This window comes from Dreissena polymorpha, chromosome 9 (assembly GCF_020536995.1).
Source record: "Dreissena polymorpha isolate Duluth1 chromosome 9, UMN_Dpol_1.0, whole genome shotgun sequence".
NCBI lineage: Eukaryota > Metazoa > Mollusca > Bivalvia > Myida > Dreissenidae > Dreissena > Dreissena polymorpha.
Genome location: NC_068363.1, coordinates 32963044 through 32990150, shown reverse-complemented (window position 1 = coordinate 32990150; position 27107 = coordinate 32963044). Strand labels below are relative to the sequence as shown.

General features: G+C 35.4%; 3 long non-coding RNA genes across 3 annotated transcripts; 1 reads left to right on the top strand and 2 right to left on the bottom strand.

Annotated features, from left to right (window-relative positions):
• Positions 1-977: 977 nt before the first annotated feature.
• Positions 978-20806, bottom strand: LOC127844079 (uncharacterized). The gene is made up of 2 exons (XR_008032556.1): positions 20528-20806; positions 978-1120 (listed from the first exon to the last, which is right to left on the bottom strand). It is a non-coding gene; the product is annotated as an uncharacterized LOC127844079 (long non-coding RNA).
• On the top strand, positions 1779-2318 carry LOC127844074 (uncharacterized). Its single transcript, XR_008032551.1, has 3 exons — positions 1779-1886; positions 1971-2138; positions 2223-2318. It is a non-coding gene; the product is annotated as an uncharacterized LOC127844074 (long non-coding RNA).
• LOC127844075 (uncharacterized) lies at positions 6579-9901 on the bottom strand. Its single transcript, XR_008032552.1, has 4 exons — positions 9870-9901; positions 9011-9179; positions 7608-7652; positions 6579-7072 (listed from the first exon to the last, which is right to left on the bottom strand). It is a non-coding gene; the product is annotated as an uncharacterized LOC127844075 (long non-coding RNA).
• Positions 20807-27107: the final 6301 nt, after the last annotated feature.

The window sequence follows — 27107 nt, the reverse complement described above, 5'->3', positions numbered from 1 at the left end:
TGTTTATATTGTCGTGGGTGTAAATAAGGATATGTTTTTGCTATAGGGGTAATACCATGAAAATTGTTCTTAGTGACGCGAGAAAATGATTTTTTTCACGAGGTCTTTTGCTTGTTAAAATGTGTAAATTTTGTCACTTGACAAAGAAAATATTTCACATTAATATCCGACGGAAAACGAATAGTCATTTTCCAATGTTTGGGTATTCTTTTCAAACTTATAAGTGGCTTGCGATAAGTTTTATCCATCGTGATACATCGACTATCTCCGGAATCCTCCGTAAGCAATAAATCGTCTGCTGATCTAGAGTGAAGTTTTATGCGCGTACTATTTTCTCAGCGCTGTGTAGTTATTGGGTTAAGATATCAACAATGTCGGATTTCAATAAATATTAAGAGTGGATTTTCTTTTGGATTTGATGTTTCGATTATTATTTTCCATAGAAGTAAATTTAAATACATTTTATTCCCATACCTCAGTCTTACGGATGCAGTTATTTGGTTAAGAAGACAATATCCCAATGGCTTGGTGGATTTCAATTTCCCCTTTAATTTCAAACATATTTTGTTGGGCTACTTTTGTCCTTACCAATAGGCACAACGACAACGGCTATGTTGGTACACGTCGTCTGGACTTACCAATAGGCACAACGACAACGGCAATGTTGGTACACGTCGTCTGGACTTACCAATTATATGCCACCTAACAAGTAATTAGAAGAATAGTTATAGGCGACAACTTATTGAAACAAACCACATTACAGTCATGTTAGAGTACTCATATTCTTTTTTTTATCATACACGTTTGATCTAGATATTTTTGCTCTGGTAGGGCAAGCATAAACACGCTCAGCCCAACGACGAAAATTATCAAATGTTATCGTTATGACCCAAGATTTGATAAGTTTTAACCGCATGGGACAACGAGTGATGTGATTTAATTGTATGATATTTAAGACAGGTTTAACAATAACACTACATTGTTTAAATCTGTATTTAAATACATAGGCAAGCCATTTTTGTACATGTCTCTGATCAGTTGAAACACCAATTTATATTGCCGTTGTGATTGAAATGCATGCCGCCCTTGCACCTTTTACCTTTTGAAAAACGCGGCTAATCTGAAAATTTAATGTAAACATTTATATAAGATATCCTATCAAAATATAGAACACTAGTTTTCAATAGAGTAAAACTCAAGACTCACTGTAAAGCTACGAAATAAATAGCATTAGGTAGCCCGACTCAAGAGGAGTATTGAAGCTCGCATAACAATTGCCAAAATATGTTTAAGTTCATGCATTTATAGAAATTACTGTCCTATAAGCGGCAACTTTCAATCAATAAACATTTCCACCTGCTTAGCTAGAAAAAAATACGAGCCAATGTCCTTTTGTTTTAGTTCATACGTATTCATGGTATTCAAACACCCGTTTGGCTAATTAACAACGAATATCTGCAAAGTTAATCCTTTCCAATTCAGATATCATTGAGTATTTGTCAACAGATGACTTAAGGAATTTATAATAAAACAAGTTACATGTGATACATGTATGGTTGATTTCCTAGAATAGTTACAGAGCAATGTTTACGTACGTCCTCTGCAAACAGGACAACACTGGCCGCGCGGTGTGTATGGGTCGGAGCAAGCAAGAGCCGGACATCTAACCACGGAGCAGTCAGGTCGGCGAGGCGTACTTGGTCTGCAAATTGGACAACACTGGCCGCGCGGTGTGTACGGGTCGGAGCAAGCAAGAGCCGGACATCTTACCACGGAGCAGTCAGGTCGGCGAGGCGTACTTGGTCTGCAAATAGGACAACTCTGGCCGCGCGGTGTGTATTGGTCGGTGCAAGCGAGAGCCGGACATCTAACCACGGGGCTGTCAGGTAGGCAAATAGGACAACGCTGGCCGCGAGGTGTGTATTGGTCGGGGCAAGCAAGAGCCGGACATCTAACCACGGAGCTGTCAGGTAGGCAAATAGGACAACGCTGGCCGCGCGGTGTGTATTGGTCTGTGCAAGCAAGAGCCGGACATCTAACCACGAAGCTGTCGGCTTGGCAAATAGGACAACGCTGGCCGCGCGGTGTGTATTGGTCGGGGCAAGCAAGAAGCGGACATCTTACTACGGAGCTGTCAGGTATGCAAATAGGACAACGCTGGCCGCGCGGTGTGTATTGGTCGGGGCAAGCAAGAAGCGGACATGTTACTACGGAGCTGTCAGGTAGGCAAATAGGACAACGCTGGCCGCGCGGTGTGTGTTGGTCGGGGCAAGCAAGAGCCGGACATCTAACCACGGAGGAGTCAGGAAGTCCAGGAGTCCCTCCGAAACATACCACGATCAACGAATATATCAGATAGGTTTGCAGCAGAAGATGCATCTACAAACAGGCATATATACTTTTCTAATCATGATAAGAGAAAGAAGAAGATGATGATTGCAATACTTTCAGGTGATTGTGATGGCGGCGAAGTTATTGGCGAATACATAGTCGACGACGTTTCAGAAGAAAACGCTGACCATTATAATGCCAATAATAGTAATAATAAAAATAATAATGGCGGTGGTGATGATTACGATGATCATGATCATTAGGAGGAGTAGGAGGAGGAGGATAATAAGGATGCATATGATGACGATGATGACTATAATGATGATGTAAATAACGATCCTCATCAACAGCGGCGACAATATCAGCAACCGCGTCATTATCATTTTCATCTTGGTTGTCATGATGATGATGATGATAATGATGATGATAATGATGCTGATGCTGATGTTGATGATGATGATGATGATGATGATGATGATGATGATGATGATGATGATGATGATGATGATGATGATGATGATGATGATGATGATGATGATGATGATGATGATGATGATGATGATGATGATGATGATGATGATGATGATGATGATGATGATGATGATGATGATGATGATGATGATGATGATGATGATGATGATGATGATGATGATGATGATGATGATGATTGTACATTATTGGTATTGTGAGTTTTAGCATCATTATTAAAGCTTGAATTTGCATTGTTTAAAAAACATGACAAAAACAATTCAACTATTTCAAATAAGCCTACCTTTATAAGACATAAATCACGACTTCTATCAACCTGTATGAACTTAACAATGCAGTTTTCAAGTATACGCTGGAGACAATGCTTTGGTTGTAAGTAAACAATGTGATTGGCTTTTCGCCAATTAAGAAAACAACAGTGTGTGGTTTGATTTCATGTAATTGCACATGTTATGTTCGAATCCTGTTTTGCTTTTATCGGCGTAGCTTTCTAACCTAGACTGTCATCTTAATTGACCATTACTCAGAGCCAATAAAATGTTGGAGACATTTCCCGCAAGTAGACCCGAATGAATAACTGATATTTACGCATTTGTTCAAAAAATACCTCAACTAAGAAAAATCGAAAACATTCTCAATTTTTCAGTTAGATTTGTTCATGGCGACACATATAAACATTTTTGGGACTTAAACTAGTTTATGTGTCGGTGTCGGCTTTATGCATAGTTATACCTCAATCACAAATAGAGACCGACCACCGTCCAATCATCAGACGACGTATTTTTCCGCTCATCGGGCTGGCGTTAACAGTTTCCGATAAGATTGTAAACTACGTTTGTGCATATTGAAATTTGAAAGGTTGTAATACATTTAAGAACTGTTTGCAAAACGTAACTCATAACTCCGTGATTTTATTGACGATCTTTTTTAACAACAACCAATTAAAATTGAAGATGTTTCTTGGTACAAGCTTAATCCATCGAGTGTAATCCAGTTTAAAAAATATCATGTGCCACGTTTACGAAGAATAATGTTATTTATAAAAAGTGAAAACAGACGCATTTTGAAGGACAGTAGTAGCGTAAAATGATGTATCGCTCAATTGCGTTTTGAGTGCATGAATTAAAAAATGATCAATACCATGATCTTAAATTAGAAGTAACTCTTTTAAATGAACGTGATCACAGAATTCTATATTTTAACCATCCCACTATATGTTTCTCGAATTTACACACACAAATACAATGTAGGTATGTAAAGTACTTAAACACGTTCAAAGCAAAAGAGTCGAACAAGAGACGTTTGCCTTCAAATGTTACCGGCACAGCAACTCAGCCATCCCATATGTTATTATTCGCCATGGCATCTTTTAAACTATTTATATTGTATTAGTGCCCCACCTTTGATCTTGCAAACGCTTGCTTATTGTAAGAATTTCAATAATAATAACATGATACAGTGATACTAAGCATGTAACCAACGGTATTTTCTGAATTGCTGTTTGTTCATTTTTTTATTTTCTGTAAAGCTTGAAAACAAGTTGAAAATAGTAAATTGGTCAATTTGAGTATGTCTCATTAACTGAACTTACATATTGCTTAATTATAAATCGGTGACAAGTCGTATCGCACAACATAAGGGTACCTGTACGAGACCGTACCAGGATTTGATTGGCCTTTACATGCAATCGTTCTAAAACATTTGTGTTGTTGACGCCAAAATAATTTAATCTACAGACGCTTAAAAACTATTGTTACGTATCTTGGACTGATGATAAACGTGAAATATAAAAATGTAAAGCTGAATAGTTGTTGCTGTATTCCGTTGAACTCCGCTTACAGGGCACGAAGTCGAATGATCGAGTCACGTACGGCGCTTGTTCTGATATTGCTGTTTGCTCTCTTAGCAATTAATCAAAACGAATGGTGTTCATGTGCTTCTTGCCAAACGTCAAGCATTTACCTCGGTGGTAGGGTGGGGGGCGTATACGTGAGCTTATCGGGTTTAAGTGAGATTATTTGGAACTTACTTCCAAGTATCGCGTCCATTTTGTGTTTTTCGTGAAGGAGTAGCGGATATTTTTACCCGGTAAGCCACTTTGTAATTACATTTATTTTAAATAAATACGCCCTTTTTGTGCTTCCTTCCGTTTGTTTGGTTCAAGATCGTAGACGTAGGGATAGAAAGTTATTGTAGGCTAACCATCCATAAATCTGTTCTACTCATTTACGAAAAACACAAAAACGATGCCATCTTAGAAGTAAGTTCCAACTAACCTAACTTAAATCCGGTAAGCTCTCGTATTCGCATGCCCCACTGATATAATATAATAGAATAACATCGGTTTGTTATCCTCATGCCTGACATGTGATGTTGCCCCCGAATAATCCTGTTTTTACCGATGGAACAAGACCGCACCAAAAATAAATATTTATCAGGAAAGACTTCAAGGGACCTTTTCACGTTTTGGTAAATTGACAAAATTAAAACAAATTGTTTCGGATTCGCGTATGTTCGTTGTAGTTATGATATTTGTATTACTGTTATACTGACCATTTCCTATGCCATAATATATCCATTATATGCATATTTTAATGATTTAAAAACTTGAAAATTATAAAGCGTTGCAGCGCGACACGATTTAATTATTTGGAGAGTTCTGTTGTTGTCGTTATATATTGTGTGATACTACGAAGATTACTTGTATAAAGTATAAAATACACCACTCCTTGTTTGAGCACGGATGGCCGAGTGGTCTAAGCGATACACTTTTACACCAGGGGTCAGTGGTTCGGGCCCAGTTGAGGGTTACTTTTTTAAATTTATTCTTTTTTTACTGGAGCTTTTTAAATCCTATGTTTACATTTATCAATATAAAAAATTTAATGACAAATTTAAATATTTACCAAAATATGTAAAAAGGTCCCTTTAATAAAAATGGAAATTATAATTCAACATTCGTCCCAACATTTGGGTCTCTATTAGGAGTGGTGGTTTCTCACATGATGCAGCATTAAGCGCGGAAGGACCTAATAAACTTCGAAATACTTTAAGTATCAATTTTAACCCATCAATGCCTAGTGGACTCTCCCATCCTTCTAAATAGGATCGATTTATTTCCAAAATTAGGGATGTCGAGTATATTTATTTCTATATTTACAATATTTCTTACAGAAATTCCTTTAAGCAAACTGCGCAGACCCTAATGAGACGCCGCATCATGCGGCGTCTCATCTGGGTCTACGCTGTTTGCCAAGTCCTTTTTTCTTGACTCTAGGCATAAATGGGTTAAAGTTATTGCATAAGTCTAATCGCGTGAGATTTGCCACACATAATGCATGATTACACAGATATTAAACAGCAGGTAAAATGTCACCTTAAGCTAGTAAAAACTTACAGCAAGCACATTGAAGCTGCAAATTAAATGGTGTTTTGTTTATTTTATAGTTGTGCGATTCGTGGTGATATTTTTAAATAATCGCTATAAAATTAACAGAACATCTAGGCGACATAAAATATCGACAGATACATGTTCCGTGTAAAAATGACATGTATATACTATTATTAAAAAGCAACATGAATTATGTGTTTATTTACTTTATTAACTTTAGAAATTGAATGGCGGGTTGTATGGAGCTTTAAAGACTGAATAATAAATGGTATATAATTCAGCGCTGCAAATAAAAGGAATTGTATATTAAAACTATGTTTGTGTTTGGATAGGATCTTCTATCTTTTTGAAAAAAAGCAACGCAGTATTGATGTACAGCGTCAGTATTATTTTCAATTATAACAATGTTACACGTGATTTTAAAACCATAAGGAAGTGTAGGTTTTACCATGTTGTGCATTACTATTTTCGAAAATTAATTTTGAAATGTCTACGAACAATAGGACATGCAAACTGCGTGAATTTCACTTGTAAACAAACGTTTCCGTTAACACTACATTAACCTACGTAAAATACATAAGATATAATTTCATCAGTTTATTGATAAAAAAACAGTAAGCATAGTCGTGTTTTCTTGTGTCTCGGTTGTTATATGTAAGACAGTTCAAACACACGCATTTTTTTCAATCGGCGTTCTTCACGGTCCGAAAATAGGTCCACCATTACAAGATGGACAGCACTGACCGGGCGGAATTTCTCCATCGCAGGCCGCGCACGACATTATATTGCACTGCACAGCTCTGTTGAGACACGTGCATACTTGACACGGACCTGCCAGTGCCAACTCGTTCACAGTGGCACCTATAACAGAATATGAGTAGGGGTAACAAGGCAAAAAGCACAGCAGCATCACAGCAGCATAGCACAGCAGCAGCAGCAGCACAGCAGCAGCAGAGCATCAGCCAGCATAAGCAGCAGCAGCAGCAGCATCAGGCAGACAGCAGCAGCAGCAGCAGCAGCAGCACAGCCAAGCAGCAGCAAGCAGCAGCAGCAGCATCAGAAGCAGCAGCAGAGCATCAGCAGCAGCAGCAGCAGCATCACAGCAGCAGCAGCAGCATGAGCAGAGCAGCAATCAGCAGGCAGCATCATCATCAGATCATCATCATCATCATCATCATCATCATCATCATCATCATCATCATCATCATCATCATCATCATCATCATCATCATCATCATCATCATCATCATCATCATCATCATCATCATCATCATCATCATCATCATCATCATCATCATCATCATCATCATCATCATCATCATCATCATCAACATCATCAACATCATCATCATCATCGTTATATAATGCGTTGTTCATTAAAAGAAAAGTGTTCTACCTTCACTGTACTGCACGCCATTGACGATGCATCCTGAAACTGGCTCTGAAAAGACAGCATCGGAAAACGGTGGTAGTCATTCGTTATGAATCAACTCATTAGAATACACATGTTTGATATATTCCAACATATGAGAATACATTGTATTAGTTCGTCATTGATAGTGGCATACAAAGATCGGTTTTGTAACATAAATTGTAACATAAATTGCACATTTCTATTTTTCATCCGTTGATTTGATGTGTTTATGCATTATTCCGTCATTACAACAGCACGAATATTTACAAAAAAAATAAAATAAACATGCAACCATAAATGCAAAAGTGGCACACTTGTCGTTTGCTGCCGTACCGTACGGAATACCGTTAGGGCCATCGTGGTTACACATTAAAATCCAGATGGCGACAATGCGATGGTGCGATAGTACGATGGCGAAAATGCGATAGTCCGATGACGACAGTGCGACAACTACGATGGCGACAGTGCGATAGTGCGATGGCGACAATGCGATAATACGATGACGACAGTACAATAACGCGATAGTACGAAGGCGACAATGCGATAATACGATGACGACAGTGCGACAATACGTTTGCGACAGTGCGATAGTACAATGGCGACAATGCGATAGTGTGATAATACGATGACGACAGTGCGACAATACTATGGCGACAGTGCGATAGTACGATGGCAACAATGCGATAGTGCGATAGTACGATGGCGACAATGCGATAATACGATGGCGACAGTACGATATGACTATCGCATTGTCGCCATCGTACTATCGCACTGTCGCCATCGTATTGTCGCACTGTCGCATTGTCGTCATCGTACTATCGCGTTGTCGCAATGTCGCCATCGTACTATCGCATTGTCGCCATCGTACTATCGCATTGTAGCCATCGTACTATCGCATTGTCGCCATCGTACTATCGCACTATCGCATTGTCGCCCTCTGGATTTTTAATGTGTAACCACGATGGCCCAAACGGTATTGCGCAGTACCAAAATTCAATTGATTCATTACACGTAGTTGTTTTCGGGTACTAAAACTGCCAAACTTTAGGAATGTCTCGCCCTACCATGGGTGTTTCACTCTGTTTATGGATCTACCATAAAACAGTATTATCTGAAATATTTACTCTTAGCTGTTTTAAAGATGGTTACTACACTGTTTCTTCTGACACTGTGAACTGACCATTGCTGGTCATGGTATCAGCTGAGAACCATTACTCATGGGTATAATACAAGGAGTGTATGTGTGTGTGTCGATGGTGTGTTGTCAAATAAAAAGGCATGTAATCGTCACGGTACAGTTAAAACAATACCGAGTGTGCTTTTTGTTATAAATGATATTTATGATAAAAATTGCGTTACGTAAAATTGCGTAATTATTTACTTACTTGATCTGCAAATAGGACAGCACTGGTTGGGCGGCGTATATGGGTTGATACAATTAGTCGCGATGCAAACAACCGACAAGCAATCTGGATCCCCCCCAGGATCTGCTGGTACAGCACAACATCCCACTACAAAAGAACATCCCAGACAAAATTTCAGCAGCAGATGCATCTACAAAGTAAATAAGTGTTAAGGATAATTAATGATAACGACGACACTGATTATTATGATGTTGTTGTTCGAGTTTTTTTATTATTTCTCTTTTGATGTCCTTTTTATGTTGATCATTATGATAATGACTAGGATGATGATGATGATGACGATGATGATGATGGTGGTTAACATTATTATTGCTATCTTTTTAATAGCTTAGTATTATGCAGATAAACAAAAGAAGAAGATGGTGATGATGGCGATGATCATTCTGGAGCTGCTGCTGCTGTTTCTGATGATGATCATGATGATGGTGATGTAGGTGATGATAACAACTGAAACTATAATGACACATTTTACAAATAATAATACAACCTTACTTTAAAATGTATTATTATTAGTATTATTATTGTTGTTGTTGCTGTTATTATTATTATTATTATTATTATAATTATTATTATTATTATTATTATTATTATTATTATTACTATTACTACTACTACTACTGCTGCTGCTGCTGCTGCTGCGGCGGCGGCTGCTGCTGCTGCTGCTACTACTACTACTGCTACTACTACTACTACTACTACTACTACTACTACTACTACTACTACTACTACTACTACTACTACTACTACTACTACTACTACTACTACTTATACCTTCATCACCGTCATTATACACTTTTGATTTAAACAAAAATAAACTTACATCATTTATCGACAAATATCACCTGCCTTCACTGGCTTTGAAACTATAAACTAAATTTTATTTCGCATGATTCTTCATCGCATATCCGCCAATAAAAAAACAATCTTTTGTGGTTTTATTATACTTGATAGTTCATCGATCACATTAATTCGCATCCTGTCTATGTTTAAAATTGCTCTCATCAATCTCAATTCAGTTTGCTTACTGTGTGTTTGTTTACAACAGGATTTCTCGCCAAAAAACCGCAAAGCCGGTCGTCAGAAAGAAGCAGAATATTTTGCAATATGTTTATGTAATAATTTATTAAAGTAACCAACTATTAAATCGCCAATTTCGATGTTGAAAATACATTTAGAATGTAGTTAACTGTTGTATAAAACATTCAAATTATTATCATGGGTTTCAGATGAGTGAAATTGTAATAATTTAGAATGAATTTTAAGTAGTTTTTGCACATGTAATAACTTCTTTTGGCTTAAATATATAGGTTGGAACTTAATTAGCCTTCCTCTGGTTTATAACGATTTCGGAATGAAAATAAAACAGTATGTATTTACAAATTGAAATGTGCCACTTACTTTATGATCGCATCTGTTTACCACATGCACTTTATGTGACGACATGTTTTATTGATTGTTCTGCGGTTCATTATTTCTATTGTACATGAAATAGAACGAACTGTTGCATTTTCGTGCATTTTATTTTTCAGATTGTATTTTGTAAACTCATAACTTTTTTTAAGTCCGTTTTATCTTAGGGCCGCTTTTATTGTAATCTACACACGGTCGACAAGACTTCACGCGATATGTGCTCTACAGAAAGTCGTCGCTTTCAATGTCGTGTGTGGTGTTCCATGGGTTAACGGGGCCTTTTCACAGATTTTTGCATGTATTGTAGTTTGTCATTAAATGCTTTATTTTGATAAATGTAAACATTAGATCTAAAAAGCTCTAGTAAAAAAAAATACAGGAATAAAATTTAGAAAAAAGTAACCATCAACAAGGCTCGAACCGTTGATCCCTGGAGTAAAAGTCTATCGCTTAGACCAATCGGCCATCCGTGCTGATACAGTGAGAGATGAATTTTACACTGTTTATAAGCAATCGTCGTAGTATCACAAAATATAACGTCAACAAACCTCTCCAAATTATTCAATCGTTTCGCGTTGCATCGCTTTATAATTTTCAGGTTTTTAAATCGTCAAAAGATGCATATAATCGATATTTAAGAGCATAGTAAATGTTTAGTATATAACCTTTCCCCAAACATATCAAAACTACAACGAATATTTGCGAATGTAAAACAATTGTTTTATGTTTGGTCAATTTTCGAAAACGTGAAAAGGCCCCTTCAAAGTCGACAGTCTACACGTGATCCTAGCGCGAACGGTCGAACTTTTTACAGTGTGAAATTTTTTTGGAATATTTACAAATTAAACCATTTTTATTGAAATTATATATCTGGACTTAAAGTGAAATTGTTCAATATAACAAAGTGTGAAAGTTGAACAATAACAATATCGAATAATAAGAAACGAAAAGACAGAAATAGCAGTTGAAATGAAACAACAAAATCACTATGACACTATTATTTGGTGAACATTGAATTGAGCTTTTTACACGGCCTGTGATGTTTACATATGTTGATGCTATATATGGAAAGAGGACTCACCAGTCTATAATACAATTAATGTTGATCTTTTTGATATTTTAGAAAATGATATCGCATATTTTTCTGGATTTGGAAGTTGTTTTTATCACCGGGGATTTGAATAATAGAACCAGTAACAAATTGTATTTTATTTTACATGACACAATTAATTCAGTTACTGATGATGTAGATTATTCACCAGACCAAGCCTTTGTTAGGGCCTCGATAGATAAAATACACGGTATTTCATCTATCGAGGCCCTAACAAAGGGAAAACGAAAAAACACTCGCCAAGGCTCGTGCTTTTTGTTTTCTAAGCCTCGCATGATAAACCTGATCTATAATCAACACTAACCTATTATTCTCTATTACTCTTGACCAAAGACAGCAATTTTCCATTGTTATCAAACTTTACCGTACGTGATTTTAACGAATGGATCGATCACGCTCCATTGCAGTTCTCATTGTAGTGTCAATATTTTATCATATATACGATAGTCAATTAAAAGTAATAGTTTAGCCTTCAGGCCCGTAGGCAGGGTTTTGTAAAGGGGGTGCGGATTTTACATAGAAAATTTTGAAAATGAAACGTAAAATCCTGCATTCTGGTGACTTTTTATCTGTATTTATCTGTATGAAATTTTACTTTTATTGACAATACTTAGTGACTGATGGGCATGAATATGATATAACATACATGAATTCCCCACTACCGTTTTTCAATAACAGCCTTTTTCGATCAATCACGGAAATACACTATTTTATACGGCGTTTAACCCAACACTAGTATGCGCACACACACTTTGTTTACATATGCAACAACAATTTATAGAATGTTAAATCAACAATAAGAACAGTATAAAATATCATTATTTATTGGAATCTTGATAAAATTGGTGTATTTTACCATTCCAAAATTCTTCCATTCTTAAATCAAGCAAATTAAAAGGAAATATTTGACTGTTTTTTCAAAACAATTGTTTGTCTGCTACTATGGATAGTAAAAGAGGCCTAGCATTACTCTAAACGTGATAATAGTGCATTATACAACAAACACTGATTAACAAAACTTGGTCTTCTCTAATCTGCATCAATACTAAACAGAAATCAAAATGGTATAACTGGTTACTTGTATTGTTTTTAAACTATTTTTAACCAATGAGTTATCTATTTCTAAACGAATTTCAGAAACATATAACAAATAAGGCTTCATGAAGACCCTATAACCACAAACTGTTGGCCCTATGGCCTCAAAGTCCTTAACAAAAAGATTGGACTTATTTGCCCATTATGGTCAAGATCCGTCACAGTTAATGAACATTAAACGTTAACGTCCACCTGATCACATGTTATAACGTTTTAAATTTATTTTAACAACTGCTTAAGAGTAAGTGACAAGTTTGACATAATTAAAACATTGTGGAAAGTTCTGTTTGTGGAGCTATCTTGGAATTGACTCCATCGAGAAATTAATTTTATGGTGACCTGTCGGGAGAATATTTAATTCAACATTATCGTAACGCTTAAATACGAAGACTCACTGCATTCTGGGGAAAAGAGAAATAACCGTTTTGGGGTCGAATAAAGTTGGCTGCAACTTATAGTACAATATGTTTACTCGTCGAATAATATTGGGTGCGAACGCACCCCCCCCCCCCTGGCTACGGGTATGTCCTTACTGCCTTTAAATTTAAAATATTACTTCTTTCTAAAATCGTTATTTCTCTGCTCTTATTTTGTTTTCTTATTTCATGGAATTGAACTTTCATTGAATATATATATATATGTAAATATATATATTATATTGTATTCTTGATTTGGTTACAATTTACATATTCTGACACGTGACAGTGCTTTATTTATACTTGTATGTATTAAAGACGATGTACCTATGCAAAAGTCTTTATAAACTGTCTGTTCTGTTCTACAATTGCACGACATTTTCGCGTTAAAATGTCTCTCGTCGTCTATTCTGTTGTGTATCGTTGTATGCGTCGCCTAACAAATGTTCAATGAAACATATATGGGCAAATATAAGCGCAATCGTTCGACAATCAAATATTGTAATGTCGCTTGTTGTTAGAAATTGTCGCTCATCGTTTTAAAGTGTAGAAAATCGGGGGTTTTCATAGCTATAATTACCGCATGTACATCTCGTAAGTCGACAGGCGACACATTGTATATGGCACGAACCGGACTTTGTTCGACAAGGTTCAGTGTCACGAGCAAAAGTTCCTAGTGGTACATATACTATATATTGACATAAACAATATATCAAGTATAGATGAACATGACCCGTAGCTGTTACTGTTTTCAATCATTCGAAATTTTAATTTGTTACAAACATTCGGAGATTTTATCGTAATTGATTATCGTAAAATCGCACGTGAACATTTAGATGGATTGCATTTGCCAAGGGAGACAACTACCACTCATCAGCGCTTAACAGTAGTCTTTCTTGTAAAACGCACATTTTTTATTTCATCGACATGGACTAGCAGCTGTATGACCCAGTGACCTGCTTTCAACATATCTGGACCATGAATCCAGTAACAATTATAGTGTCATTCTTAACAATCACATTTTAACTAACCGTTGTTTATAGAAGTCATCATTTTGTTTTACACGTATTCGCATAGACATATCATGAAAACATGTCGCGCATTCAGATGTTCGGCGAGAGTTTGGTTTCTTTTATTCGACTGAAAATGTCAAAACAATTTCATGACTTCAGTTGCAGAAAACCACTAATCTGTAAGTGTTTCTTTATCACTGAAATAATTTCATAATTCAGATTCGATCACAAAATTTACGGCAAGTGTGGGCAATCAGATTAGGACGTATGCATTTTTTCTCCATTTTTAATTTAGTCGAAAATATACACTTGCCATGCTATTTATCAAACTAGTAACGCCAATTGCACATGTTCTCTGGGACAAAATGTTCGCAATAAAAACAACACTTTGAATAAAACAATTGTGTGGACATTTAATAAGCATTTTTGTTCATCATATATGTCGTATAATGGTTAACTAAGCATAAAAAAGAACTGAATACTAACAAACGTCAGTGTTATTGCAATAAATAAACGAAATAATACCATGGGAAATATAGTGGGTTAAAGTACATCTAAGAACATATACAACTTCATTCTGAATACAACTATATGTGTTAAATGTATAAACACTTTGCTTTTATTTTCTATGAAAGAGTTCACTGCGATTAAATATAGTAAATCAACCGGTCAGATAAGAAAATACTAACTGTACAATCCGATATACTTAACATACTACATAACATGTCACGTGATAGATAGTCATGTTTGAATAGTTCACTCGTACTTAGCAAACTTGTAATTAGTATCTAAGGTTTCGAGATGACCCTTAAAAACTTGAATCAAGTAAGAAAGGTCTTGAATTAAATTTAATTTTGAAAGGGTCATTGTCTAAAGGCGTCAAAATACGTATCATAGTGGTAAAGAGTTAAATGTTGTGTTGCTTGTGTTGTCCTATATTATATATGCAGTTAGTCATTTGTCCTAATAAATGAAGTATGTAACAGTAAGAGTCTTCTGATAATGTCGCTGGAGTTTCATTAACCATATAAGCCGCGCTCTGGGAAAAGAGGGCTTAATTCATGTGCGTAAATTGTTCAGACTAGCTTGTACAGTTCGCACCTCCTAATCAAGGACGACCCTTTCCGGTATTTTTCGTTTTAAGGGAGTATCTAGTAAACGTTAATCTAGTAAAAGGGGACATTGCAATCCATAGACTGCACATACTTATATCGGGCGACACCATAAGCACAAAGTCATGCATAAAACCCCGTTTTCCCAGAGCGAGGCTCATACTTATTTAAAACCGAAACTCCAGCGCATTTTTAGTTACTAGAATAACGAAAAGAACAAACGGTGTACTGAATTTGTATTACTGTGTCACCACACACGTGTGTGTTATCTTTTAACTCCTCTCTCTAACTCGAACAGAAATAATTCGAAGTTTACGCTGTTCATAAGACGGATCTTTTTATCAACAAAACCTCATACTAAAATTTTAACTTTTCCTACTTATGTTTCTATTAATAGATAGCTTGAGCTTAAACAGTCACCTTTCTGTATAGGCCACGATTGTGTTAGATATTGGTTTGTTAGTTCTACTCAAAATATTAATTGTACGGGCAAATTTGGTAACCACTGAACAGTTTGCCTTTACTCACGAATGATTTGTTGTGTGGTCCGTATATGTTCAATTTTTCTAGACTTACACGAATCACTTCAGTTTTGTATCCATGGTAAAAAAGCGAAAATTATATGGACCGGCATCATCATCATCATCATCATCAGCAGCAGCAGCATCATTATCATCATCATCATCATCATCATCATCATCATCATCATCATCATCATCATCATCATCATCATCATCATCATCATCATCATCATCATCATCATCATCATCATCGTCGTCGTCGTCGTTGTCATCATCATTATCATCATCATCATCATCATCATCATCATCATCATCATCATCATCATCATCATCATCATCATCATCATCATCATCATCATCATCATCATCATCATCATCATCATCATTATCATCATCATCATCATCATCATCATCACGACATCAAAATACGAAACCAATTACAATTACTTTGGCGCTGCCTTAATACGTTCGGTTATATAAACGCGCAGTTTGAAAGAATTTGAAAAGCTTCGTACTCTTCTACAGCATCTTCTGACATACATATTTTAAGATAGTATACACTTCGTTAATTTTCAACAGGAATGGCGTTGTTAGAGAGGATGACATTAGACGTTATTCAGAAGGTACGTAGAATATATTTTTGATTTAGACGATGCGGAAAATTTAGGCAAGGTTAAACTTTTATTATATCATTAGAAATATATTTTCCCGTAATGAAACCTCTGTCATGTGCTGGGTTTTTGTGTGCAATATACTGAACTTATAAGTAAGCATATTTTTAGAAGTACGCCATTTTTTGGTAAAGGCTGGTCTTCTACAGCCCGAATCTTTGCGAAAAGAAACCTACTTTTGGGGCATGTCGGCTTAACACGTGGTTATGAACATGTTCGACAGTTGTGTGCATGCAGAGCCTACTGAACTCATGGGGCGGTTTGAGGTCGATGGCTTGAGCAAATGATTCCGAATGAGTCAAACAATAAATCCTGGTATCGCGCCAGCCCAATTTTTTATTAAAAACGAATTATTTAACTGGAAACTAATTGACCATTTGCCGTTCTTTTTTATTCAGCTTTTTTGTTATTTAAGCTTTTCTTTTTTTATTGAGTATTAAACATGACTGTACAAAAGTGAAACACTATTTGGTGTATATACTTGTCGTCATGTTATTATTCATTTCATACTACCATCTGTTTGTCTCGGGAAAATTTAAGTACATTTATAGCTTATGTTAACTTCTAAAGAAAGCATTGCTCGTCCACCAAAAAGTATTTTGAATATAAAACGCATGGCAATAGTTTCCGATTCGAATTAACCAGTACACGAAAACAGCCGATGCGCTCCGTCTACTGTTAACGTTTCTTTGTAAACGAGTTTTAAGAAAAAAAAACGAGAAGATTATGTGACAATTTGCTACTAAGTCTTGTAACCACACTAACATGCACACAATTTTACAAAGTCGTTTAACCACTATAGTTTACTTTTTTGATAAACAAAAATTGTGTAGAAAATTCACCCCAAAGAAAAGCAACGAGCGTTGAAATGGCTGATTTACAACGATGATGCAGTCAATAAGGGCTACTGAACAATAATCCCGTCATTATTTCTTTTCATACTCTTACAATTTCTTTTACAGTTTAAATTATAATTTTTTCGAAACTGCGGTACTTCTGTTGGCATTTTTTTATTTAATAGTTTTGTTTTACGAATAATGCAGGCTTGATTAAAAATGATGACACATGCCAATGGTATCCTGTTGTTAAAAAAATATGTAATTAAATCAATTTCTCATCGACAGGCGTTTGAGAAGACAAAATCTCAGATAAAATTCCCGGAAGGCGAGCCAGTTTTGATGGACGAGAAAAATATGGAGGACGCCATCGCGATCATGAGGGACCACTTCCTCCCGGACGATCCTCCCAGCGTCGCCACTGATCAGACTCTGACCCCGGACATGCGCAACATGTGTCTGGCTATCTTGTAGTCGAAGATCAGCTTCCTCGTCCTCGACCGAACTTCCCGCGAGCCGATAGCTGCCCGCTTCTTGCGCGTCAACAGGCGCGTCGACACAATGACGGCGGACATGTTAAAGGACCCTTCATTGAAGATGCTGGTTGGGCTAATTGATCTTGTCGAGGACAAGGCGAACCTCTTCGAGAAGTTTCAAGTCCAAATATCATAACTAAAACGAAAATTTGCGAATCTGAAACAACTTTTTTTCAATTTTGTCAATTTACCAAACCGTGAAAAGATCCCTTTAAAGCATGGTATTAAATTTGTATATTATTGTTGTCTTCGTCGAAATACGTAACATATTTATGTGATGTGTCATAGGACAACTTCTTTTTAGACAAGTGAGTGTTATAACCATGTCATGATAAACATTGTACTCATTATGATTGTTAACTTATGTTATATATATATGTTATGTACATTTGTATATTTAATATTAAAAATATCTGTTATAATGTTAACTTACCATTGTTCAGACCTGCAATAAATCCAACTGTAAACTGTTGCAAATGAACAAATGCTTTTGTGTTTGCATTTACGGACACAAAATCTTTGAATAAGAGGTCTTACATGAACATTTTCAGAAATACTGGTTTCAATTTTGCAACCGCGATAGAATTTCATTCACGTATATTTTTTCAATATTGCTCTATGGAAGGTATCTCAGTCAAAATAGGATCATGGATGAGAGAATTACGAAAATGCGTTAATTCTGTTTTGTTCTAAAATGCGAAATGAAATTTGCCAATCGGGAAAAAAGAATGCGTCTGTTTGCACACTGAGTTTATATATTGTCGTTCGTATAAATAAGGATATGTGTTTGCTGTAGGGGTAATACCATGAAAAATTGTTCTTAGTGACGTGAAAAAAATATTTTTTTCACGAGGTCTTTTGCATGTTAAAATGTGCAAATTTTCTCACTTGACAAAGACAATATTTCACAAGAATATCCGACGAAAAACGAATAATTATTTTCCAATGTTTGAGTATTCTTTTAATATTGATAAGTGGCTTGTGATGACTTTATCAATCGTGATACATCGACTATCTCCGGAATTCTCCGTAAGCAATAAATCGTCTGCTTATCCAGAGTGAAGTTTTATTCGCGTACTATATTCTCAGCGCTGTGTAGTTATTGGGTTAAGGTATTAACAATGTTGGATTTCAATGAATTTTAGAGTGGACTTTCTTTTGGATTTGATGTTTCGATTATTATTTTCCATAGAAGTAAATTTAAATACATTTTTATGTCCCCCAGTCTATACTAACTTTAACATTGGCCATAACTTTTGCAATATTAAAGATAGCAACTTGATATTTTGCATGCATGTGTACCTCATGGAGCTGCACATTTTGAGTGGTGAAAGGTCAAGGTCATCCCTCAAGATCAAAGGTCAAATATATGGGGGGTAACATAGTGTTTCACAAAAACATCTTGTTTTTTCCCATACCTTTGTCTTACTGATCTAGTTATTTGGACAATAAGAAGACACTATCCCAATGGCTTGGTGGATTTCAATTAATACCGTATATTTCAAACATATTTTGTTGGGCTACTTTTGTCCTTACCAAGAGCACAACGACAACGGCTATGTTGGTACACGTCGTCTGGACTTACCAATGGGCACAAAGACAACGGCTATTTTGGTACACGTCGTCTGGACTTACCAATGAGCACAACGACAACGGCTATGTTGGTACACGTCGTCTGGACTTACCAATGGGCACAACGACAACGGCTATGTTGGTTCACGTCGTCTGGACTTACCAATTATATGCCACCTAACGAGTAATTAGAAGAATAGTACTAGGCGACATCTTATTGAAACAAACCACATTACAGTCATGTTTTATGAAAAAAAAAACACATTACAGTCATGTTTGAGTACTCATATTATTTTTTTTCTCATACACGTTTGAGCTAGATATTTTTGCTCTGATAGGGCAAGCATAAACACGCTCAGCCCAACGACGAAAATTATAAAATGTTATCGTTATGGCCCAAGATTTAATAAGTTTTAACCGCATGGGACAACGAGTGATGTGATTTAATTGTATAATATGCAAGACAGGTTTAACAATAACACTGCATTGTTTAAATCTGCATTTTAATACATAGGCAAGCCATTTTTGTACATGTCTCCGATCAGTTGAAACACCAATTTATATTGCCGTTGTGATTGAAATGCATGCCGCCCTTGCACATTTTGACTTTTTAAAAACGCGGCTAACCTGAAAATTAAAAGTAAACTTTTATATAAGATATCCTATCAAAATATAGAGCACTAGTTTTCAATAGAGTAAAACACAAGACTCACTGTTAAATTACGAAATAAATAGAATTAGGTAGCCCGACTCAAGAGGAGTATTGAAGCTCGCATTACAATTGCCCAAAGATGTCTCAGTTCATGCATTTATAGAAATTACTGTCCTATTAGCGGCAACTTTTAATCAATAAACATTTCCACCTGCCTAGCTATAAAAAATTCGAGCCAATAGCCTTTTGTTTTAGTTCCTACGTATTCATGGTATTCGAACACCCGATTGGCTAATTAACAACGAATATCTGCAAAGTTAATCCTTTCCAATTCAGATATGATTGAGTATTTATGTATGTACATGTTTTTAAATACATGAACTGTATTACACTTCCTAAGAACATAATCAACATTCGACAGGGACTTAATATGACATTCAACTGATGACATAAGGCATTTATAATAAAGCAAGATATATGTGATAAATGTATGTTTGATTTCTTAGAATAATTACAGAGCAATGTTTACGTACGTCCTCTGCAAACAGGACAACACTGGCCCGGTGGTGTATATTCTGAGCCAAGACATCCTAGAAGCGCACAATATACCACGGAGCAGTCAGGTCGGCGAGGCGTACTGCAAACAGGACAACACCGGCCGGGCGGTGTGTATGGCTCGGGGCACACACGAGCCGGACATCTTGCCACGGAGCAATCAGGAAGTCTAAGAGTCGTTGCGAAACATCCCACAATCAACCAATATATCAGACAGATTGTCATGTAACAGCTTATAACATATCGTTTATTCTTATGAGTTTATTCTTATGACGGAAATTAATAAGGGGATATTTCAATAATATGTATAGGCAATGATAAGATGAAGTTTGAGAATTTAATAATACACCTTGGGAGGTATTTGCAAAACTAAGACCTGATTTAAGATTTATTTAAAGTCAGAACGCAAATATGTTTACACTCAGGTGGGGTATAATTGGAATCAATAAAATGGAAAGTCAGACCTTATTTAAGATTAAATCCAAATAAGAACACAATGAGTCCAGAGTCAGCATATAGATACGAGATTGTAAGTAACACACATGGTCAACAAACAGCACAGATGAAAAGGTCACCTATTGTCTGGGGTACAAAAGTTATAGTACTGACGAACGTAACGGGATTACTCTAAACCAATATAAATTGATTAGAATTTAGTGCATTTGGCAAGCAAGTAAATAGATTGTTCCTTCTAGAACATTCTAATAAGTCAACCAATCCGTAATAAGCCCAGACCTTGATGACCAATGAAATTACAAGTAGATTTTATGTAAATTATCCTGGGGATAAAATGCAGTGTTTTAGTTAATAAAAAAGGTCTGCGGTTAGAGATTTGTCACGTCTTCTTGACGTGGTGGCCATGTCGGCCGCCGCGCTGTAAAATTGTACTTCATGAACATTAGAAGCGTTGTGTTAGAAATTATTAATCAGAAATAAATCTCGATGAAAACAGAAATGAACTTTGTTTGTTACTGTGTGTTCTCCACGAACAATGTGTAATTACGCGACACAGTACATTTTATGGTTGCCGTGACTTCAGGACGAACATTGAAAAACATTGGGAAACGGAGTACAAACAACACTATACGGAATCACAGGCCAACGGATCAAAAAAACAACGCGACATGGAAAACGGTCAGTTTTTTCATAAATTATGGCAAACAGGGGTTTATTTAAAATGTTATCAAGTAAGAAATACAAAGTAAAAGGCGTTATGACAACGAAATTTTTAAGAATTGTTTTAAAGAATTTTACGTAGATAGGTGTTTAAGAAATGATTAATCATGTACGGAAAAATTATGCAAGTATCAAAATCAATACAGTTTTTCATTGATAAGTATTTTTTCTAAAATATCGGTAAATTGAGAATAAAATAAATGAATAAGAAAGTATTTGAAATTTACATAATTATATGAGTTATAGAAATACTGAAATTAGATGCGCACAAATAATTGAGGGTATTTAAAGAGTTTTCTATATTTTTTGTATTATTGGAATATATAATTATGTACGGACACATTTTGGCATAATATAAATACATTTGTAATTGATGGTATTTTTTAAATTTTTGATATTTTTGCAAGTTTTCATGAAATTTGAACGTATGAGGAAATTAGAATATTTGAAGAATGTTTCATTAATTTGACATTATAGGAATACAGATATATGAGGCATATACATTTTTATAATTAAGGAATTTTGAGGGCAGTTTAATATTTTGATATTATATTAAAGGAACTTATAAGGTAGGAATAAACATTAGAGAGTATCCGATTTTGACGTCATTTTATATAAGATATGAAATAGAAACCTGCACATAAATGGGAATTAAGAGACGTACACAAAATCAGTATACTTGACTATGGTTTCATGCATTCATAGAATAAAGAAATTAGGAGGGTAAACACATTTATAAGAGAAATAATGTTGAGTGCGAATATGAATAGGGCAGACACTTAAAAAAAAAATTATGTAAATATGTATATACGAAATTTTGTTTATTGCAAATGTATGTAGGGTATCGGTAATATTGAAGGTCTTGAGTAATTTTAAGTAAGAATTTAATGTGTTCTGTCACGAAAACTGTGCAGTTAAAATATACTGATATATGCGCATTAAATTTCTGTTATTGAATAAACTCTATAAGGTACATAGAGGTTTATGAGAGCTTTTCATTTGCGAAATGATGGAAGCCTACCGTTTACTCATGGTGGAAGAATACTTATTGTATTAGATTTATAGGATTAGTTCATTAGGAGAACAAGACTTGAAATTTGAAGTATACCGATAAATGTTCTGGTATTATGAATGCATATTGAAAAAAGTCTGCCCTTTTTCATCAAAAAGTTCACAATTGTTTAGAGAGACGCGCGTATTTAAGAGCGCCCAGGTACATATGTCGATAGAAAGGGTCATTAAGTACATAATGATACACAGGAGATAAGTGATTTTAAGATACGAACGCGATATGTCTGTTTAAAGTGCAATACCCTAGGTAAATAAAGTAGCCCATACCTGTCACAAATTTACTGATAGCACGTACGTAAAATATCGAACTGTTATGTAATGTTTAAAGGAGTGTTTCGATAGTAATTGGTGTAATAAAGGTTGTATTTACAAAGGCGTTCTATTAAGTTGTCATGACGGTATTTAAGAGGAACTTAAGGGGATATTTATAAATGTTTGCCATGATTTTGAACAACTGATACTTGTATCACCACAACGCAGATGAAATATCGAGATTTGAAGACAACGCCGAAGAAGAGCGACTTCGTTAGACAACGCCTTCCACAACGAATAGAAGAAACAAACAACATGATTAGGATGGAACATCACGGTGTTTACTCTCAAAGTGAATACCTGGTTCTATTGCTAAAAGAAGACCCAACGCCAGACGTTTTCGAAGGACAACAAGTGACGCAACACTGGACACAATACCTGTGACGTTAAACACTATAGGGTAGATGCAGCCGTTCAACTGTTTGACGTGCGTAGATAACGCATTTGGAATGATACTTCCGAGGCCTAAGACATCAAGGAGAACACTGCTATAGTTAATACCTCGTGAGCATTATGGCCAATAGAAGATCTTAATGTCCCGAGAGAAATGAAGACGCTGGGACCATCAACAAACGACAACGAAAACAACAACAACGATGAATACAACGGAAACGACGATCGACGACGCAAGTTAAACAGCGGAAAGCAGAGCTGAATCAACAAACGCATTACAATTTTCACGGACGAACCTACAATCGGCTTATCTTCAGGACGGCGGCAATGACATTAAATAAACATCGTATTCGCCACGTGACGACTTCAACACTACATGGACGACACCAGACGTATTGAAGGCCAACGACCAACAGATGATGTACTCCGCTACATACCGATTGACATTTATATTGTGTAACAATAACTTATGTTATCTATTTCAGCAGAGACGCTTGTAAAATAAAAATAATAATAATAATAATAATTTTTTAATATCATAAATATTTTTTTTAATATCATAAAATATTTAAAAAAATTAAAATAAGGGAAAAGTTGTGTCATGTAACAGCTTATAACATATCGTTTATTCTTATGAGTTTATTCTTATGACGGAAATTAATAAGGGGATATTTCAATAATATGTATAGGCAATGATTAGATGAAGTTTGAGAATTTAATAATACACCTTGGGAGGTATTTGCAAAACTAAGACCTGATTTACGATTTATTTAAAGTCAGAACGCAAATATGTTTACACTCAGGTGGGGTATAATTGGAATCAATAAAATGGAAAGTCAGACCTTATTTAAGATTAAATCCAAATAAGAACACAATGAGTCGAGAGTCAGCATATAGATACGAGATTGTAAGTAACACACATGGTCAACAAACAGCACAGATGAAAAGGTCACCTATTGTCTGGGGTACAAAAGTTATGGTACTGACGAACGTAACGGGATTACTCTAAACCAATATAAATTGATTAGATTTTAGTGCATTTGGCAAGCAAGTAAATAGATTGTTCCTTCTAGAACATTCTAATAAGTCAACCAATCCGTAATAAGCCCAGACCTTGATGACCAATGAAATTACAAGTAGATTTTATGTAAATTATCCTGGGGATAAAATGCAGTGTTTTAGTTAATAAAAAAGGTCTGCGGTTAGAGATTTGTCACGTCTTCTTGACGTGGTGGCCATGTCGGCCGCCGCGCTGTAAAATTGTACTTCATGAACATTAGAAGCGTTGTGTTAGAAATTATTAATCAGAAATAAATCTCGATGAAAACAGAAATGAACTTTGTTTGTTACTGTGTGTTCTCCACGAACAATGTGTAATTACGCGACAAGATTTACAGCAGAAGATGCATCTACAAACAAGCATATAACTTTTCTAATCATGATGCTGGTAAGAAGAAGATGATTATTGCGATATTTTTAGATGATTGTGATGGCGGCGAATGTATCGGCGAATACATAGTCGACGACGATTCAGAAGAAAACGACGACGATGACAATGATAATGCTAGTGATAAAATAATTATGGCGGTGGTGATGATCATGATTATTACAATGATGAGGAGGAGAAGTAGGAGGAGAAGGAAAATGCAGATAAACATGATGATGATGATGATGATGATGATGATGATGATGATGATGATGATGATGATGATGATGATGATGATGATGGTGATGATGATGATGATGATGATGATGATGATGATGATGATGATGATGATGATGAAGACGAAGACTGATTGGTATTATTAGTATAAGCATGAGTATTAAAACTAGAATGTGCATTGTTATAAAACTATGATAACAACGATTAAAATATTTGAAAATTTATAATAAGCTTACCTTAATAAAAAATAAATCACGACTTATATCAACCAACTATTTCAACACTTCTTATAAGCTCACCTTAATAAGAAATAAATCACGACTTGTATCAACCTGTATGAACGTAACAATGCAGTTTTCAAGAATACGCTAGAGACAATGCTTTGGTTTTAAATAAACAGTTAGTTTGGCCCTTCGCCAATTATCAAAATAACAATGTGAGGTTTGATTTCCTTTCATTGCACACATTATGTTCGTGTCCTGTTTGGCTTTTTTCGGCATAGCTGTATCAGGGTGCAGAATCAACGGGGTTTTCAGGGGGTTACACACGGGCTGGAAAAAATGTAAACACGCCGTTAAGAACTTTTTTATCAAATATCTCAAGTTATTGAAATACATTTGCAAAAATCTTAAGTGCTTAAACGACAGTATTTCTTTAAGTTTGTGCCGATATCTTAAATTATAAATGTAAATCATTGAATACGTGTGAAATCGGTGACAAAATTTCACGTTGAGTGAAGCATAACCGTGCAGTACACAATGATTTTTTAAACAAGAACACAGACTTATGAAATAAAGTAATTCTGATGTATTTCACATTTTTGGCACTAGTTAAAATTCTTAAGAAAAAAATGTTTTTAAAAGTTATTTGAAAACAAGCACCACTTACTGGCGGGTTTACATTAATTAACGTTTAATTGGGAACCCCACAAAGTCACGTGATCCTGCGCCCTGGTCTAACCCAGATTGTCAGCTTAAATCACCTTTACCCAGAGCAAATACAATGTTGGAACCATTCCCGCCAGTAGACCCGAATGAAAAACTGATTTTTACGTAAAAATACGTATTTGTTAAAAAAATACCTAAGCTCAGCACGATAGAAAACATTCTGAATTGTCTTTAAAAAGTGTTAAATCATCTGAAAAATCCGCTCTATTTAATAAGATATGCTAATACGACATACATACACATGTTGGTACTTAAACTAGTAAACGTGTCGGAATCGGCTTTATACTTGAAATAGTATACGGTAATAGGTTCGAAATGTTAATACCGAAGCCTTATTTACTTTAACTGACAGGTCGCAAAAATGTTTTAATATCTTCAAAAATAACTTATTAAATGTAAAATATTTTTATGCAATTCAAAATCCTGATGTGAAACAAGGCAAATGCAAAATAAAGACCATATTCCGATAAAGTTATGTTCATCGGCCAACACTGTCATACATGAATACTTGTCGAGTCGCTAAACCAATTCTTATTGATTATATGGAGTGATCAACGGAGCGACACACACCTTTGTTAATCATCGTTGGGCGTTTACATTCTCGAAGACGGTTTCCGATAAGATTGTAAACTACGTCCGTGCACATTAAAATTTGAAAGGCTGTAATGCATTTAAGAATTGTTTGCAAAACATAAGTCATAACGCCGTGATTTTATTGACGATCTTTTTAACAACAGCCAATTAAAATTAAAGATGTTTCTTGGTACAAGCTTAATCCATCGAGTGGTATCCAGTTTAAATAGCATGTGTCACGTTTACGATTAATTATGTTATTTATTAAAACAGACGCATTTTGAAGGACAGTAGTAGCGTAAAATGATATATCACTCAATTGCGTTTTGAGTGTATGAATTATAAAATGATCAATAACATGTTTTTAAAATAAGTTATTACTCTTTTAAATAAACGTGATCACAGAATTCTATAGTTTAACTA